General features: G+C 45.5%; 1 long non-coding RNA gene across 1 annotated transcript in view; it reads left to right on the forward strand.

Annotated features, from left to right (window-relative positions):
• LOC135973111 (uncharacterized) overlaps positions 1-13017 on the forward strand; it is a 61843-nt gene extending 48826 nt beyond the window's left edge. The window contains exons 3-4 of the long non-coding RNA XR_010589810.1: positions 3787-4041; positions 11499-13017. This is a non-coding gene — a long non-coding RNA (uncharacterized LOC135973111). The remainder of the gene's footprint in view (positions 1-3786; positions 4042-11498) is intronic.
• Positions 13018-16115: the final 3098 nt, after the last annotated feature.

A 16115-nucleotide genomic window follows, 5' to 3' on the forward strand; every position in this document is an offset into this window, starting at 1 on the left:
ACATCTACACTGCAATTAAACAGCCCCATTAGCCTGAGTCAGCTGGCACTGGCCAGTTGTGGGTGTCTAATTGCAGTGTAGACACAGCCTAAATGAATGATCCCAGGGCTGGAAACCAGGAAGTCCTGCATTCTAATCCAAGATTTGCCTCTAGTTTACTACCCTGTTTCCCCGAAAATAAGACATCCTCCGAAAATAAGGCCTACTTACAGTTTTGCCTCTCGTTGTAATATAAGGCATCCCCCCGATAATAAGACCTCCCCGATAATAAGGCATCCACCGATAATAAGGCATTTTTCATTTCTGAAAAATAAGACATCCCCTGAAAATAAGACCTAGCGCATCTTTGGGAGCAAAAATTAATATAAGACACTGTCTTATTTTCGGGGAAACAGGGTATGTGGTCTTGGGTAGATCACTCCATATCTGTGCCTTAGTTCCCCCCCCCCCCCCCCAAACCAGAGAATAATAATGTTTACTCACCATCTCACAGGGGTTTTGTAGGGACTAATGTGCAGTATGATTAGTATGAATCTAGCTGCCAAGTTTGGTGAAGCACCTTGAGCGAAATTTTATGCAAATTATTTAATGAGCCAGATTGTTAATTTGCAAATAATTTGCATATAACCATACATTTCAGTTTAAAGAAAAGATATGGCTTTGAGGGTCATGCCAGGCATTGACCTGGCAGCCCTGATAAATGAAGCCCTTAACTTTAACTATAGGGCAGTAGCAGGCAAGTTTCCCAAACACTGCTCTTTGTTAGCCTCTTCCAACACAATTTATAATGATGTCCCCCAAACCTCCTCTTAAAGGGCCGGCTCCCACGAGCCAAAATACAAACTCTAAAAACACAATGAGTATTAACGTGACTTCCAAATTCACTTCAAAATACATTTTGGAATAAATCATTACAATTATTACAAGGACCTTACATCGACTTAAAAGGAGAGCATCTCTCTCTCTCTCAACCGTGCTATGGCTGTTTCCATCAATTAACACAGACTCAACTGACACTGTAGGCTTCAGAGTGACACACAGACAGAGTGGCAATCCTGGAATCTCCTTATATAGCTGGGTGAGTAATAGTTGCCTTGCCCCTAAAGTAAAGAGCCTGAGGCCTTCATTAATAAGGACTGTGAAGTGCACAGACATATCAAATACTTAGCAGAAGCACTGGGACTGGATTTCCTGTGCTCCTTCTGGCATTGCCGCTCAGTGCACATTCCCCTAGGCACATTCCCCCCCAGGGGATTTGGTGAGGGAGAATAGCTCACTTTTGACATTGTCCCCGAGGTGTGGGCAGGCAGGACAGCCTGGCTGATCATGTGCCCCATGAGATACGTGATATTTGGCAGGTCTGTCTCTCCTGCTGCAGCTAGGAATAGGATTGCCAACTTCGTAATCTTTAAAAACTGGACGCTCCAGTAGGAGTGCTGGAACCTCCCCTGCCCCCCAGACCTCACCCCTATCCTGACACTACCCCCTAAAACCTCATCCCCCATTCGCTCCTCTTTCCCCCTCCCTTCGTTGCTCACTGCTTTTCCCCTCTCCTCCCCTTCTTGCGTGGGCGGGAAGGACTAAGGTGACCAGATGTCCCGATTTTATAGGGACAGTCCTGATATTTGGGGCTTTTTCTTATATAGGCTTCTATTACCCCCCCCACCCCCTGTCCCGATTTTTCACACTTGCTGTCTGGTCACCCTGGACTCCTCTGCAGAGCCGGGACTGGGAGTTGCAGCCACCTGATGCAGGTAGGAGGTGGCCCTGGCTCAGTAGGGGCTGGCGCAGGTGATGACCTGGTGCCTCCCTGCCTGCAGTAACTGGACTTTGGGTGTTCGGTCAGTAGATCTGACTGGACAGCGTCAGGTCCTCTTTTTGACCACACTTTCTGGTTGAAAACCAAACAGCTAGCCCCCTAGCTAGGAAGCTAAGCTGTAGTTTAAATCCACAGTCTGCTGTAGAGATTTCTGGCCAGGCCAAGGCTCTGCCATAAAACTCCTGCAGAGCTGCAGAGAGGTGCTGGGAGCTCGTTCAGGTTTCAGGTAGATACTGCCCAAGGTCTCCTCGCCAACCAGGATGAGAAAGAGAAAGAGAAAGCTCCCCCGGGTGCTGTGAAGACATGCTTGTGCGACTCTGCAAGCAGCACCTCCTGCTACCTCCACACCTGCCCCTTTTGAATCAGGGTTCACCAACACTGCCGTGCACACCCACAGCTCACCGCAGGGTAGTCCCATGGCTGGCATCGACAGCTGCTGTCCTCCCACGCGGGGGACTGACTGCTGTCCTACTTCTGTCTTTTACTGTAAATTGCTAATATCAGAAAATGCTGAAGCTGCACAATGGCCCTTCTGTTGCTGCTCGCAACGTTTCCAGGATGTCTCAGAGTTTCCTGTATTTTTTTGGTGGGTTTGCTGAGGTTTCGGTCTTGTCTTCTCATCCCCCTTTTGCAGCTGGAGGAACTGAGGAACAGAAGCGCCTAGGGGCACAGATCTCAGCATGAATGCTTGTCCTTGGCCCCAAATGCAGGAATTGAGCATGTGCAGAATTTCCAAAGAGAGATGGGCGGGAGGAGCTGGTGAGCCAGAAGAGAGGTCAGGCCAGGGGATGAGCATGGTCTCGGGAACAGGTGTGTGCCACTCGCTTTCAGAGCTTCAGGGAGCCAGCTTGGGCTCACGGCAGCTAGGAGTGACGGACACAAGGTAGAAGATACAGAAGAGGGAGGGCTCCAGTTTGGCCTTCGTTGGCAGTTGGGCTCCCAAATAAGGGAGCAGGGACATTTCATTGGTGTGAGAGAGGAAGATGTGGGAATGGGAGAGGGAGGAAAGTAGATACAACCATGGGGTTGGCTTATGGTGGCAGATCAGGGAGTGAGGTGGTAAGCAGAGCTGGTGGTGGTGAAGACGGAGGCACCTACTTGAGGGAAACCTGTCAGGAGGGGAAGGATCACTGAGACAGCTCTGATTCTGCCAGCTGACTGGGCTCACTTGGATTTTGCCTGGCATTTTTTTGGATCAAGTAGTTTTGGGTTCACAGCATTAATTAGCATATGTAATTTTTTATTAGCATAGGATAATATGACAGATAGTGGCATGGACACATAGCACTGCCCACATAGGCTAGATACATCATGGGTATTGAAAATTGCCCTATCATGAGGCTGTACGGAGTACCAGAAAAGTGGTCTCTTCAGCAATCCCCAGAGCCATCTTTTGCCGCTCGGACAATTCCATCAAGTGCCACGTTTAGCCAGTGGCCTTGGGGGGAGCCACATGGATCCAGGCAGAGCAGGACATGGTGCTGCAGACAAAGCATGCAATAAAACAGGCTGGCTCCAAAATCTTTGTGCACTTGGACCATGGACTCACTTCTCGTCCATCCTGCTTTTCCGCTGGCCTATATATGCCAATGTAGCTTCTGAAAATAGATTCTCTGGGAGCACAGCCCTGCAGGGGATTCTTTGATTATGTTTCTCTTAGTAACTCATGAAACCCACAGGAGAGCCGGCAATAGAAACTACATTACCTGCCTCGCAGGCCTATACTTGACTATATCTATACTCTGCCTTTACAGGCCATCACCCATTAAGTGTGTACTGCAGGAGCAGTGTTACACAAGGGTTTATGCAGCTCTGACTGTGTTAGTTACTGCCAAGTGCTGGAGGCTATTGCAGGAATACTTTCCCCCAAGAAAGCCCAGTGAAAACTCCGATAAGCAGTTTGTGTGCAAGGAGTTCACATGAAAAGTGAAAGTTCTAAGTATGTCATCTTGTTCTTCCCCTTTCAGTGTCTTGTTACTGAACTCCTTCATTGGCAGTTGCACCCTGGGGTGGAGGCTTGTGGATGAAGACACCAAGCCAGGTCATCTCATGTAGATGGATGCATGGAGCAGACCCTCCAGGCACTCATCTCTTCTGTTCCACCTGCAAGGGTGACTCAGCCATCTCCCCTGCACCGTCTCCATCCCCACCCTCCTTAGGACATGCCAAGATCTCCCTCTGTAATCCAAGGCCTCTTCTGAGAATAAAGACTGGGTGTGCAGGTGAGTGGGATGTAAATTGTCATCCCCCGAGTCCCATGGGAATGAGTCAGTAAAATAACGGAGCCGTCAATGAGATTATACTGGGGTATGTCCAGATCTGGTTCCGTCAGAGTGATTTTGAAGTACTGCTTAAAGTTACAGCTATTTCATAGCAACACATCAGATTTTCCCCACTGGCTGCTCCACAATAGCCCTTTGCTTATCAAGGGCTACATCTGGGAATAGAAATTGTATGGCAGGCCCTGAATGCTCACAAAATTGGGGTTGGGGTGCGGAAGGGGGTGAGGGCTCTGGTTGGGGATGCAGGCTCTGGGGATGGGGCCAGAAATGAGGAGTTCAGGGTATGGGATGAGGGTCCGGGTTGGGGCACGGGACTGGGGTGTGGGGGAGGGAGGAGGGCTCCGGCTGGAGGCGCGGTCTCTGGGGTGGGGCTGGGGAGGAGGAGTTTGGGGTGTAGGAGGGTGCTCTGGGCTGGGACTGAGGGGTTCGGAGGGCATATCGGGGCAGGGGGTTGGGGTATGGGAAGGGGTGTAGGCTCCGGCTGGGGGTGCGGGCTTTGGGGTGGGGCTGGTGTGCAGGAGGGTGCTCCAGGCTGGGATCAAGGGGTTTGGAGGGTGGGAGGGATCAGGGTTGGGGCAGGGGGTTGGGGTGTGGGGAGAGGCTCAGGGATGCAGGCTCCGGGTGGCGCTTACCTCAAGCAGCTCCCGGAAGCAGCGGCACGTTCCTTCTCCAGCTCCTACATGGAGGCGCGGCCAGGCAGCTCTGCACACTGCCCAGTCCACAGGCACTGCCCCTGCAGCTCCCATTGGAGTGCCAGAGGAGGCCATTAGAGCGCGTAGGAGCCAGAGGGGGTCCATGCTGCTGCTTCCGGGAGCCGCATGGAGCGGCCCCCGACCCTGCTCCTCGGCTGGACTGCCAGAGTGGGGCAAGCCCCAGATCCCATTCCTCAGCGGGAGCTTGAGGGCTGGCTTATAACGGCTGGCAGGCCAGATCTGACCCGTGGGCCATAGATTGCCCACCCCTGTGTTAGAGTGTAGGATCAGAGCCCAGTGTGTCCATCTTCCCTCGTATCGAAATCAGGGTCATCTGCTTGGTGTCAGCCCACAAAATGATTCACTGTGTACTTTGCTGATGGCAAGATATACAAGACGGCCCCAGCAGTTCAGGCCTAGGGAAAGTACTACTGCATAGGGGAACCAAGGTAGATTTTAATTTTAGCATCTCTGCAGTTTGGTTTTCTGTCCTGAATTTCCACTGTGCACACAGCCAGAGAGGAGTTTGTATTGATGATGTGGAGCCCTGTTTTTATTTTACCTCAGCAATTGCCTGTATTCCTCCCCCTCTCCGGATGTGAGATTTTAAAAACTTCCTGGTTTGGGCCAGTCTGGGAATTTTGCAAGAACAGCAGGGGCAGGGATAGCTCAGTGATTTAAGCATTGGCCTGCTAAACCCAGGGTTGTGAGTTTAATCCCTAGGGGGTGGCCACTTTGGGACCTGGGGCAAAAATCAGTACTTGGTCCTGCTAGTGAAGGCAGGGGGCTGGACTCAATGACCTTTCAGGGTCCCTTCCAGTTCTATGAGATAGGTATATCTCCATATATTTTTTTTATTTATTTTTTCTCCAGCTACAGTGCAAAACAACAAGAACAAATGAGTCATAGTGCCATTGAAATACGGAGAGCTATTCTGATTTACACAGTTGAGAATCTAGCCCTTTGTTCTCATATTTCTAATAATTTTCCACTGGATATACTATTTTAAAATCAGTTCCTCTGTCCCCTCCTGCCTCCCCCTCTGGGGTAAATGAATTTATCTGGCATTTATAGCACTGGACTAGGAGTGAATTCTTGTAGTCACTCTGCTGTTTGCTGTGCATCATTGGGTACAACCTTTAGGTCCTCCATCTATGAGATGGAAACAGGAAAACTTACTCACTCCTCTAAATCACATGAAAGATACTGTGGACACAAACAATGTATTATTATCACTGCCTCCTACTCAGCATGTTTTCCTGTTGCCATCACTTTCCTTCCCTTCCCTTTCTCTTGAGTTTGTGAAGATCATTTTTGGGGCAAATGCTAGACTCACCCCCAGGCTACCGCATTTAGACTTTCCGGGGGTGTGTGTGAAAATTCCAATCAATACAACTGACACACAATACCTCTCTTTACAATGTAAAAAATGATTTCTCCAGCTGCTGCAGGACCTGGACTGAATCCAGCCCAGTGAGGATAAGTTGTCATAACTTTCGCCAGGGGTTAGAGCAGGAGAAGCAACCAATTGGACAATGTAAGAAGGTTTAAGATCCAACCCATGGGCTTGATTCTCCTCTCATGCACTCCAGTGTCCATCAGGAGTAACTCAGCTGAAGTCAGTGGAGATGACTGCAAGAAGAGAAATAGCCCCTGTGGGGGGAAGGAGGAGAGCTACTTTTTTCTCACAGTTTCCTCTAGGTTCCCTGTCCTGCTACAGCCCACCCTATCCACACATTAATGGCAGCTACACTCGCTATTTCGGTAACCTCTCTGTTTGGCCCCTGTTATTTCTTCTCACCTGATTGGGGCTGAGATTATTGTCACTGAGAACATGAATTATCCTATGAGATTCCCATTCTGGAGTTGTCGGCCATTCATCTGAACTACAGAGTGGTCACCCTCATTAAGCTGTTTAGAAGGAAGCCCCTTCTTTGGTTCTCCCCTTTGCATGCTGGATGCTTGGGGGCCCAATTCTCCTCTTACTTGGGTTTGACATGACTGTAACTCCATTGACTCCAGCAGAGTTGCTCCTGTTTGTTCCAGTGTAAGCGAGAGGAGAATCAGGCCCCCGTTTGTCCAATGCACTCGCTCCTTCTCTTGTTAAAGGTCTTTGCATGCTTACACAGTAGCTAGAGTAAGATGCGTTATTTTCTTACAGAGATTTTTTTCATCCTTCCACTATTTCCTGCTTTCTGATGCTGCTGGGAGACCAGACATTGACTTAAAAAAAGAATCTAACCCTTTGCAGGTTTAATGTCCATATACCTTTCCAGTTTAGGGTCTGAATTGCTTCTCTGTCCTATTTCCTAGTTTCTACATTACATTGCTAACCTGTGCCTCCTTCCTACTATCTGATTCTTCTCTTCCCACATTGTTGCAGCCATTTCTCTTCCTCTGTGATCATTATTTCCTGGGTAACACTCCTTCTATACAGTAGCACTTTCATCTTTAAGGTGCATAACAAATATTAAGTAATTAAGCTTAGGTAGGTAAGTATCAATCTCTCTGTTTGACGCATAGGGGAACTTAGAGACAGAGAGATTAAGTGACTTGCCATGACAACAGAGCTAGGCAATCACAGAGCTGGGATTAGCGCTCAGTAGGAGTTCCTGGCTTCTAGTCCTGCAGTCTGACCACTAAATAATGCTAGTTCTCTCTAGCATCAGTGTTCTTCTTCCTATAGGCCTCCTCCTGCAATCTAGCTTAGCTTCTGTCTTACTGTGGTTATTTCTACCCTGTCTTACATCACTAACTATATTGCAAGGAATAGAGGATAACTGCCTGATGCTTATGGAAAATAGTTTCTTTATAAGGGACAGCAACCTATATCTATGATACAGTGTCATCCACAACACAAAATCATACACTTGTAGAAGATTACAGTATATGTTTCTTTGCAGAACACTGTGTATTGCTACAAGGTGTAGAACAGTAGGCATCAAATGAAGACCAGTTTGTAAAATGCAGGAGAGGTGTCACCCCACTCTGTTTACGCTTCTGTGACAGAGTCTGCTTTCTGCTGCCTCTATTGCCTGCTTCACTCACCATTTCCTTCCTGTTTCTCTGTCTGTGCCTGATTAACTGACTTTATTATCAGGAGAGGTTTGAAGGGAAACTATGCTTCTGCTTTTCCAGGGTAATATCCCTCTACTACTGAGGTTACCGATACTGGTATTTGAAATGTATTCCTTAGGCCAAAATCTAATTGAGTTACCAGGGTCCCACTGATTGAGCTGTTCAAGAGCAGTCCCTGTAACCAGGGCTTGAAAATATACGGTGGTGTTTATGCTACGTAAACTGAGTAACTGGTACGTTTTTGTTTCCTGTGTGGTGTGTCTTTAAATTTCTAGGAGTCCTCTAGCCATACAAATGGTTGTCATTTTGTGAGGCCGCTCTGATATAGCATGTTACAGAGGAGAACCACAGTGTGCTCCTGCGTGCAGACTTTACTTTAGATGTTTGCCTTAATCTCAGATCAATCAGTCAGCTCCGAAGGATAGAGCATGAAAAGCATATTGGATAGAATGGGTCAAAAATTTGAATTTTCATCCTGTGGAGAATGCTAATATATTGAAATCAGTTATTATCCCAAATCAGAGGAAATTTTGAAATATCAAAATATTTTGCTTCAGCTTGGTTAGACATGATTGTGTGCCCCCCTGACCTGCCATGGTGCATCCTGGGAGTTGTAGTTTTAATCCCATAATGCACTGTTCCAGTTCAACCAGAGTGCATCATGAGAGATGTAGTCCAGCCTGGGAGCCCAGTCCGTCAGGGAGAATGGGGGCACAAGGCACCTGAATTACAACTCCCATGCGCCACCATGGCAGCTCAAGAAGACACAGATTAATGCTGAACTGACCCAAAACAAAACATTTCATTTTGGTTTGACAGACTGATGTGTTTTGATTTCAATGACTCTAATCCAAAGTGAAATTCTTTGTTTAAATTTTCGGATGGAAAATTGAAACATTTCATCAAAATTGAAATTTTCCCATGGAAAATTTTGGATGTGAGGAAACTACATTTTCTGTTGAAAAAACATTTTGATGGAGAATTGTTAAGCAAGTCTAACATCAGATACCTACCAGTCAATGGACTAATCCTATTAGCCAAGGGAGGGGACAAAAGAACAAAATGGGGGCTTAACGGCAAGCTGCAGTTGCAATGCTCTCATGAGAAAATTAGCTTCCATCTTCCCAGGTGCCAGGACTCCCATCATGGTGCTGTCCCTAGACCCTGTTTAGGAGACTCTGTTTTCCAGATTGGCCTCTGTCTAGTAGTTGTCTGATATATTTGAAAACTTCCTCTTGCCTTTGGAAGAAAGAAGGAGCATGCTGCTTGGGTACACTATGAGAAGTAGCAGAGGCATGGGAGCTGTCTGTCTGCACATATAGGGAGACAGCTTTGCATCATTCAGATTTGCTTCAATGATAAAAGTTAGGAATTGAGCTAGGAAATGGTGTAAAAACTTTTGAGGATATGGCCCCTAATCTTTAAAATGGAAATTGAAATTCTGCAATTGATAATTAAACAGTGAGCGGGTGACTGGATATGCTGATCTCTGCTAGTTAAAAGAGATTTCCCCACTACAATAACCCTAGTCCCCAAGGACAATGTGTACTATCTAATCTAACTCTTTATGTAAAGATCACATCAGTAACCAGTCAAGCAGGTGAATTAACCACAGTATAAATTCACAACACATTTCAGCTTCCGTCTTCACCAGATGATGAAAGATTCATCTCAATCACTGCATAACCTGTAGAATTTCAGACTGTTTTTCAAAGAAATACTGCAGAACAGTAGACAAGGATGTGTTCTAAAGAATTCCAGACGCTGTAGGGGTATGTTGCTCTCAATAATCCTTAATGCTGAGTCACATTCAGCTGTCTACTAGAACTGGTCAAGAATGTAGGGATGAAACTCCTTTTGATGACTATTTTTGTTTTGAAAAAGTTTTGAAAATGTCCCATTTTGACATTTTCTGAATGAAATGTTTTGATTTTTTTTTCAGTTTAAAATAACTTTTTATTTAGAAACACGTTATTTCATATTACTGTTTTAAAAATGAAAAGGTCAAAATTGAAATATAACATTTCTATTTATTGAAGCAAAACATTTCAACTGCCCTGAAACATTTTTTTTAATTTTTATTTTTAGTTAGTGAAAATTTTTGAGATTTTGGCTTTTTGTCCTGAATTGGGGCAGGAAAAAATTTCAAAATCTCAATGTTCTTCTCGGGACAAGAAATCCATTTCCTGACCATCAATGTAGAATCTGAGAAATCCTCTTGGTATCAACCAAGTTCCTCTGGATTTACATCCATGCACATGGGCTCAGAATCTGAGGGATTGTGTCAAATTGCGCCCAATCCTGTGGGGTGCTCAGTGTCTCTGGTGAAGTGTTCAGTACAGCTGGTTGGGAAAAGATTTTCCTGTCCTTTGAAAATTTTCGAGATTTGAATTTTTTTCCTATTCTGCATTGGGATGAAACCAAGACCTTTTGAACAAGAGAGACCGTTCCCTGTTTAGCCAGTAGCCCTGAGCACTCACCTGTGATGTGGGGTCAGGGACCCACAGCTGAACCCAGACCCAGCTCACTGCCTTTAGCTGATTCAGCTAATAAACCTGGCCTCCTGCAGGCACATTCTTAAACCCTGCAGCAGGCCTGGGTCCCTGGCTGCTCCGCGGAGTCCCACAGCTGTGTTTCTGGCCCTGCTCGTGCTTTCAGCTCCTTCCTTGTTCCTGGCCTTTATTCCTCCCTCCTGCTGCTTGTTCCTGGCTCCTGCTCCTAGTTTCCTTCCCTGGCTCCTGCCCCTGCTTTGGCTGATACTTTGGTTCTGATTCCTGGCTCTCGGCTCCAGCTTGCTCTCTGGCCTTGGTGTTTGGCTTCTGACCATGGTTCTGTCCCTTGGTTCCTGCTTCCTGGCTCTAGCTCACTCGCTGGACTCGATAACTCGGCTCCTGATCAGGGCTCCGGCTACTAAGCCTGGTCATCTCTGCTCCAACCATTAGGCCAGCCTCCTGCTCTGACCATTAGGCAAGACCACCCACGGCCCAGTCCTTAAAGAGGGTGACCTGGGTTCAAGTTCTCACTCTGCCTGATTTGGAGTAGGGACTTGAACCTGGGTCTGTGCATCTCAGCTGAATGCCTTTCTCACTGGGGTATGGGCTATTCTGAATGGATGGATGCACTGACTCTCTGTCTCCCTCCCTCCCTGATAAAAAAAACCCTCTTTTTTGACAAATTGGTATTTTTCCAGTGAAAAACTGTGTAGATGAAAAATTCCAGACGTCTTGTAGTATGGAGCACCCACAGTTACCAAGGCTGGGAACCATTGTTACAAGATACTGTCTACTCCCTTGTCATCAAATCATTCTGGGATATGTTAGCTGTGGCAGTTGCCCTGCGAACTAGGGTTGTGCTAGATTATAAAGCAGGCTATAGGTATTTTACAGACCATATATTAGGTGGGTGGGAATATGTACCTGCGAAGCCAGCATCTGGCATTAGTGCTGCTGCAGAATCTCACCCAGGACCTAGAGCCAGTGGCCTGTAATTGCCCACTATCTGAGTGAGAGTGGAAAGAAAACGATAGAGAAAAAGTGACAGTGTGTCCGCCTCAAAACAGTACTGAGATTCACAGCCCATGTCAGAGACACTGACCCAACTGTCACGTCTTAGCACTTCCTTTTACAGGTTGCTACGAGAGAGAAAGAGAGATGGTGCCGTAGGGGAATTCCCTCTCCCTGCCACGCAGCCCCCTTTATTTGTGATGGTATATGAAGCCTGCGTGAGGCAGAGACCTTTGGCTGATAGAGCCAGTGCCTGCTGAGTAATACATGAAATGCCGTTTGGGTTTCCAAAACCATCAGTCAGGAACCCTGCTCTGGACCACACAGCACACACTCATCTGAGCTCACGGAGACAATCAGGGATCGGAATTTCCCCTCCTTCTTTTTGTTCCGGTGGTGAGGAACCACATTATCAGGCTGAAGTTAAACCTTTTTGTGAGCTTGGCCAAGAGATTACAGCTCTGCATTTCCATGCACTGCCACAGGTGAACAGTGTCCGCGGAAGGAATCATTACAACAGGGCAACTTCCCCCCCTCCCCTGCACTTCCAATGTGAAAGAGGATTTGACTGAACCTTTGCAGCATGTCTGCAGGCTTTGTTAGCCACACAATAAATGCTTTTCATTCATGGCTCTGTTGTAAAGGAAATGAAGAATGTTGGAGGCCAGAATACAAATATACAATGAAGGGGCCATTGGGTGACTCAGTTTTGCCTGGTGGAATTACATTCCCACTGTATTTGCTGACAAGGAAAATATCCTTGCAAACTGATGGAATGTTTCAGAAGAAACAAAATTTGGGTTATAATCAGCCAAATTCCCCCTCTCTCCCATGGTGAGTGATTGCAACAGGAATGTGAAGACGTCACATGAGCAGGAAGTAAACAGAAAAGCTCATCAGCCCTGTCATATGACCCCTGTGAGTCCTTCCCTCCCAGCAGCCACTCTCACAGTTCTTCCCCTGAGCACTAGTGCATGGGGTGGGGGAAGCAGAGCTGGATTTAACTCTCCATCACATTCTTGGCATGTTTTCCTGCCCTACTGCCAAAAGATACTGAATGCTTTATGGGTTCCAGATATGCTCAGTAAAGGTAATGGGCAAAATGATATGGAAGTAAATATAAAATCACTGCTGATAAAATCTGCAGATGATACAAAGGTTGGCAGAGAGGTAAACAATGATGACAGGGCAGTCGTACAGAGTGATCTGAATCACTTAGCAAGCTCAACCAAATTTATTTTAATATAGCCAAATGCAAAGTTAGAACAAGGAATGCAGGCCATATGTACAGAATGGTGGACTGTATCCTGGAAAGCAACTACTCTGAAAAGGGTTTATTAGTTGAGTTGTTTGTCCACTATGACTAACTTCAGGGAAGAATTGGTTGCGAATCTACGCGAAAGGCAACTTGAGTGATAGTGAGCATGCTTCGGCAGTCTGGGCAGCTTTTTTTTTTTTTTTGTGCTTGGGGCGGCAAAAATGGAGCTGGCCCTGTTGCCAAAGAGATAATATTAAAGGCACAACAGCAAAGTATCCTCACACAAAGAAAAAACAGGAAGAGGCCAATATGGTTGCATAATATGCTCTTTAATGACCTACAAATAATAAAAAAAAAAGGAATCCTACAAAAGTGAAAACACAGATAAAATTGCTAAGGAGGAAAACAAAAGACTAGGCCAAGCATGTTGGAAGAAAATTAGAAAGCCTAAGGCACAAAATGAATTACACCTAGCAAGGGACATAAAACACAATAAGAAGAGTTTCTATAAATACTTTAGAAGCAAAAGAAGGACAAAGGAAAGCATAAGTTCACTAGTTAGCATGGAAGGAGACCTAATATCAGATGACACCAAGAAGGCAGAGGTGTTTAATATCTATTTTGCTTCAGTTTTCAATAAAAAGGTTAATTGTGACCAGGTGCTTAACACAATTAATATTAATAACAAGGGGGGAAGGAACACAATCCAGAATAGGGAAAGAACAAATTGCTAAACAATCAATTTGTAAGCACTTAGAGGATAATAGGGTTATAAGGAATAGCCAGGATAAATTTGTCAAGAACAAATCATGCCAAACCAACCTCATTCCAGAGTTACTGGCCTAGTGGATGGGGTGATGCAGTAGATGTGATATATCTTGATTTTAGTAAGGTTTTTGACTCAGTCCCACATGACATTTTCATAAGCAAACTAGGAAAATGTCATCTAGATGAAATTATTATGTGGTGGGTGCACAACTGGTTGAAAGACTGTACTCAAAGAGTTTCACTGTCAAACTGGGAGGATGTATCTAGTAGGAGTCCTCAGGGATCTGTCCTGGGTCTGGTGCTATTCAACAGTTTCATTAATGTTTTGGATAATGAAAGAGAGAGTATGCTTTTAAAATTTGCAGATGACACCAACTTGGGAGGAATTGCAAACACTTTGGAGGACAAGATTAGAATTCAAAATGATCTTGATAAATTGGAGAATTGATCTGACACCAGTAAAGGAAATTCAATAAAAACAAGTGCAAAGTACTAGACTTAGGAAGGAAAAATCAAATGCACAATTACAAAATAAGGAATAACTGGCTAGGCAGTAGTACTGCATAAAGGGATCTGGGGGTTATAGTGGATTACAAATTTAATATTAGCTTGCTGACCGATGCAGATGCAAAAAAAGTAAATATAATTCTGGCATGTTTTAACAGGAGTGTCATATGTAACATCCAGAAGGTAATTTTCCTTCTCTACTTGACACTGGTGAGGCCTCAGTTGGAATACAGATTTGGGAGCCAAACTTTAAGAAAGTTTTGGACAAACTGGAGAGAGTCCAGAGCAACAAAAACGATAAAAGGTTTAGAAAACCTGACCTATGATGAAAGGTTACAAAATATGGGCATGTTCAGTCTTGAGAAGGGGGACCTGATAAAAGTCTCCAAATATGTTAAGGGCTGTTATAAAGAGGATGTGATCTATACTTCTCCATGTCCATTGAAGGTAGGACAAGATGATGTCACTCCCTGCATTATATAGCTTTAGCATATGGCAGGAACCCTTTGTTTCAAAACTTGGTTCCCAGACCAGTTTGTGGAAAAATACTGACATCCCAAGATGGAGTCCAGAGTCATGTGGCCTGGTTACCTGGCCTTGTAGAGTCATAGTAGCCATTGCTTACAGGCTGTCTGCAGCATTCTCAGGAAGGCTCACCAGGTGGGGGATAAGCTTCTTCTAAGGCCTATTGTTTCCTCTAATGGCTCTTTGCACTGAATAGGCCCTTCCCCACTCACTATCTAGACTGAAAGCATCTTGTTTAGTTGGCGTTACCCAGGTGTAACTACATTTGAAGAACAGATACATAGTCAGTATTTATAACTTCAGATACAAAAGTGATATTTGCATACTAATGGATGATAATATTCAGCAAATCATAACTTTCCCAATGACACTTCACATGACTTATCTTGTACAAAATGTATCATAATTATGTCATAATCATATCACTATGAAGCATATGGGGTGCAGTGTCACAGTCACTGCACCATTCTAGGAGATGTCATAGTTGCCACCCCTATACTGGGCTTTTTGGCCACTGGATCTGAATAAACATGGATGTAATAACATATCCCCAGCTCACACCTAAATTCTACCTTCCATGCTGGCATATTCAGAGCCAGCACGGAGTCTACCTATCCATGATGCAGGAAATGCAAATGGCCCTCAGCATGGCCACTTTACCCCTTGCATGGAGGTATCATGGAGTTTCATAGCCCAGAAGCCTTGTTTGAGTCCTTCCTGTTGGACTGCAAGATCTTTGGTGCAGGGACAGTCCCTTTGTTCTAGCTGTGCACAGTGCTCAGCACAATGGGAAGCTGATCCCTGACTGGGGCGTCTAGGCTCTGCCACCTTACAAATAATAAAAGACAATATAATAAAATAATAATAATAGCGCTTTTTGAAACACTCCATCTTTCCCAGCTTACTGGTACTTGGAATGCTTAATTTTCCCTCCCAGGAGCGCCACTTTCCTCAGCTCTGCTAGAAGGGTTAGAGTTGGATTTCACATGGCAGAACACAGCATTTAGTTTGGCATCATGTGGCAGAACTGCTGAATTGATGAAGGAAGCGTGGGATTGAAAACCTCAGCAAAGCTTGGGGTTAAACTGTTAACCAGGGAGGCAGACATCAAACAAGAAAGTGTCACCCATTTTGGAGCTTTTTTATGTTAGTAGGGACGGATCCTCACACAGCATAAATCAACATATCATAAGTCAGTGGAGCCATAGCGATTCACAACATCTGAGGATCTGGCCCATAACATTAATTTCAGGTTACAATATCATTAGTGTTCAAGGACTGCTTGAAGTGGAGAACATTAAAGGACAGATCATGGTCCCTGACTGTTCCCTCTTTGTGTGAACACCCATGCTGGAAGAACTGCTGCTGTCTGAGGGTTTCATCAGCAGGGGGAAATCCCTGAGTGGTATAAAGCGGGTGAGGGCTCCTATGCCACCCTCTCCTGACGTGGGCACAGGGGGAGGGGTTTGGTGCAATTTGGAATGACCTGCATGTTCCTTCACCCTGATGATCACCATCTGCTGGAAGAGTTCCTTGGCTGCTCTGAACTGTACCAAGGATACAGCCTAGGCCCTGGAGGAAGTAGGAAGGTGGCCATGACATTAAGGTGAGGAACAGGCTGGGAAACTTTAGACCAGTGGTTCTCAAACCTTTTGTACTGGTGACCCCTTTCACATAGCAAGC

The sequence above is a fragment of the Chrysemys picta genome, chromosome 8 (genome assembly GCF_011386835.1).
Source record: "Chrysemys picta bellii isolate R12L10 chromosome 8, ASM1138683v2, whole genome shotgun sequence".
Taxonomy (NCBI): Eukaryota; Metazoa; Chordata; order Testudines; family Emydidae; genus Chrysemys; species Chrysemys picta.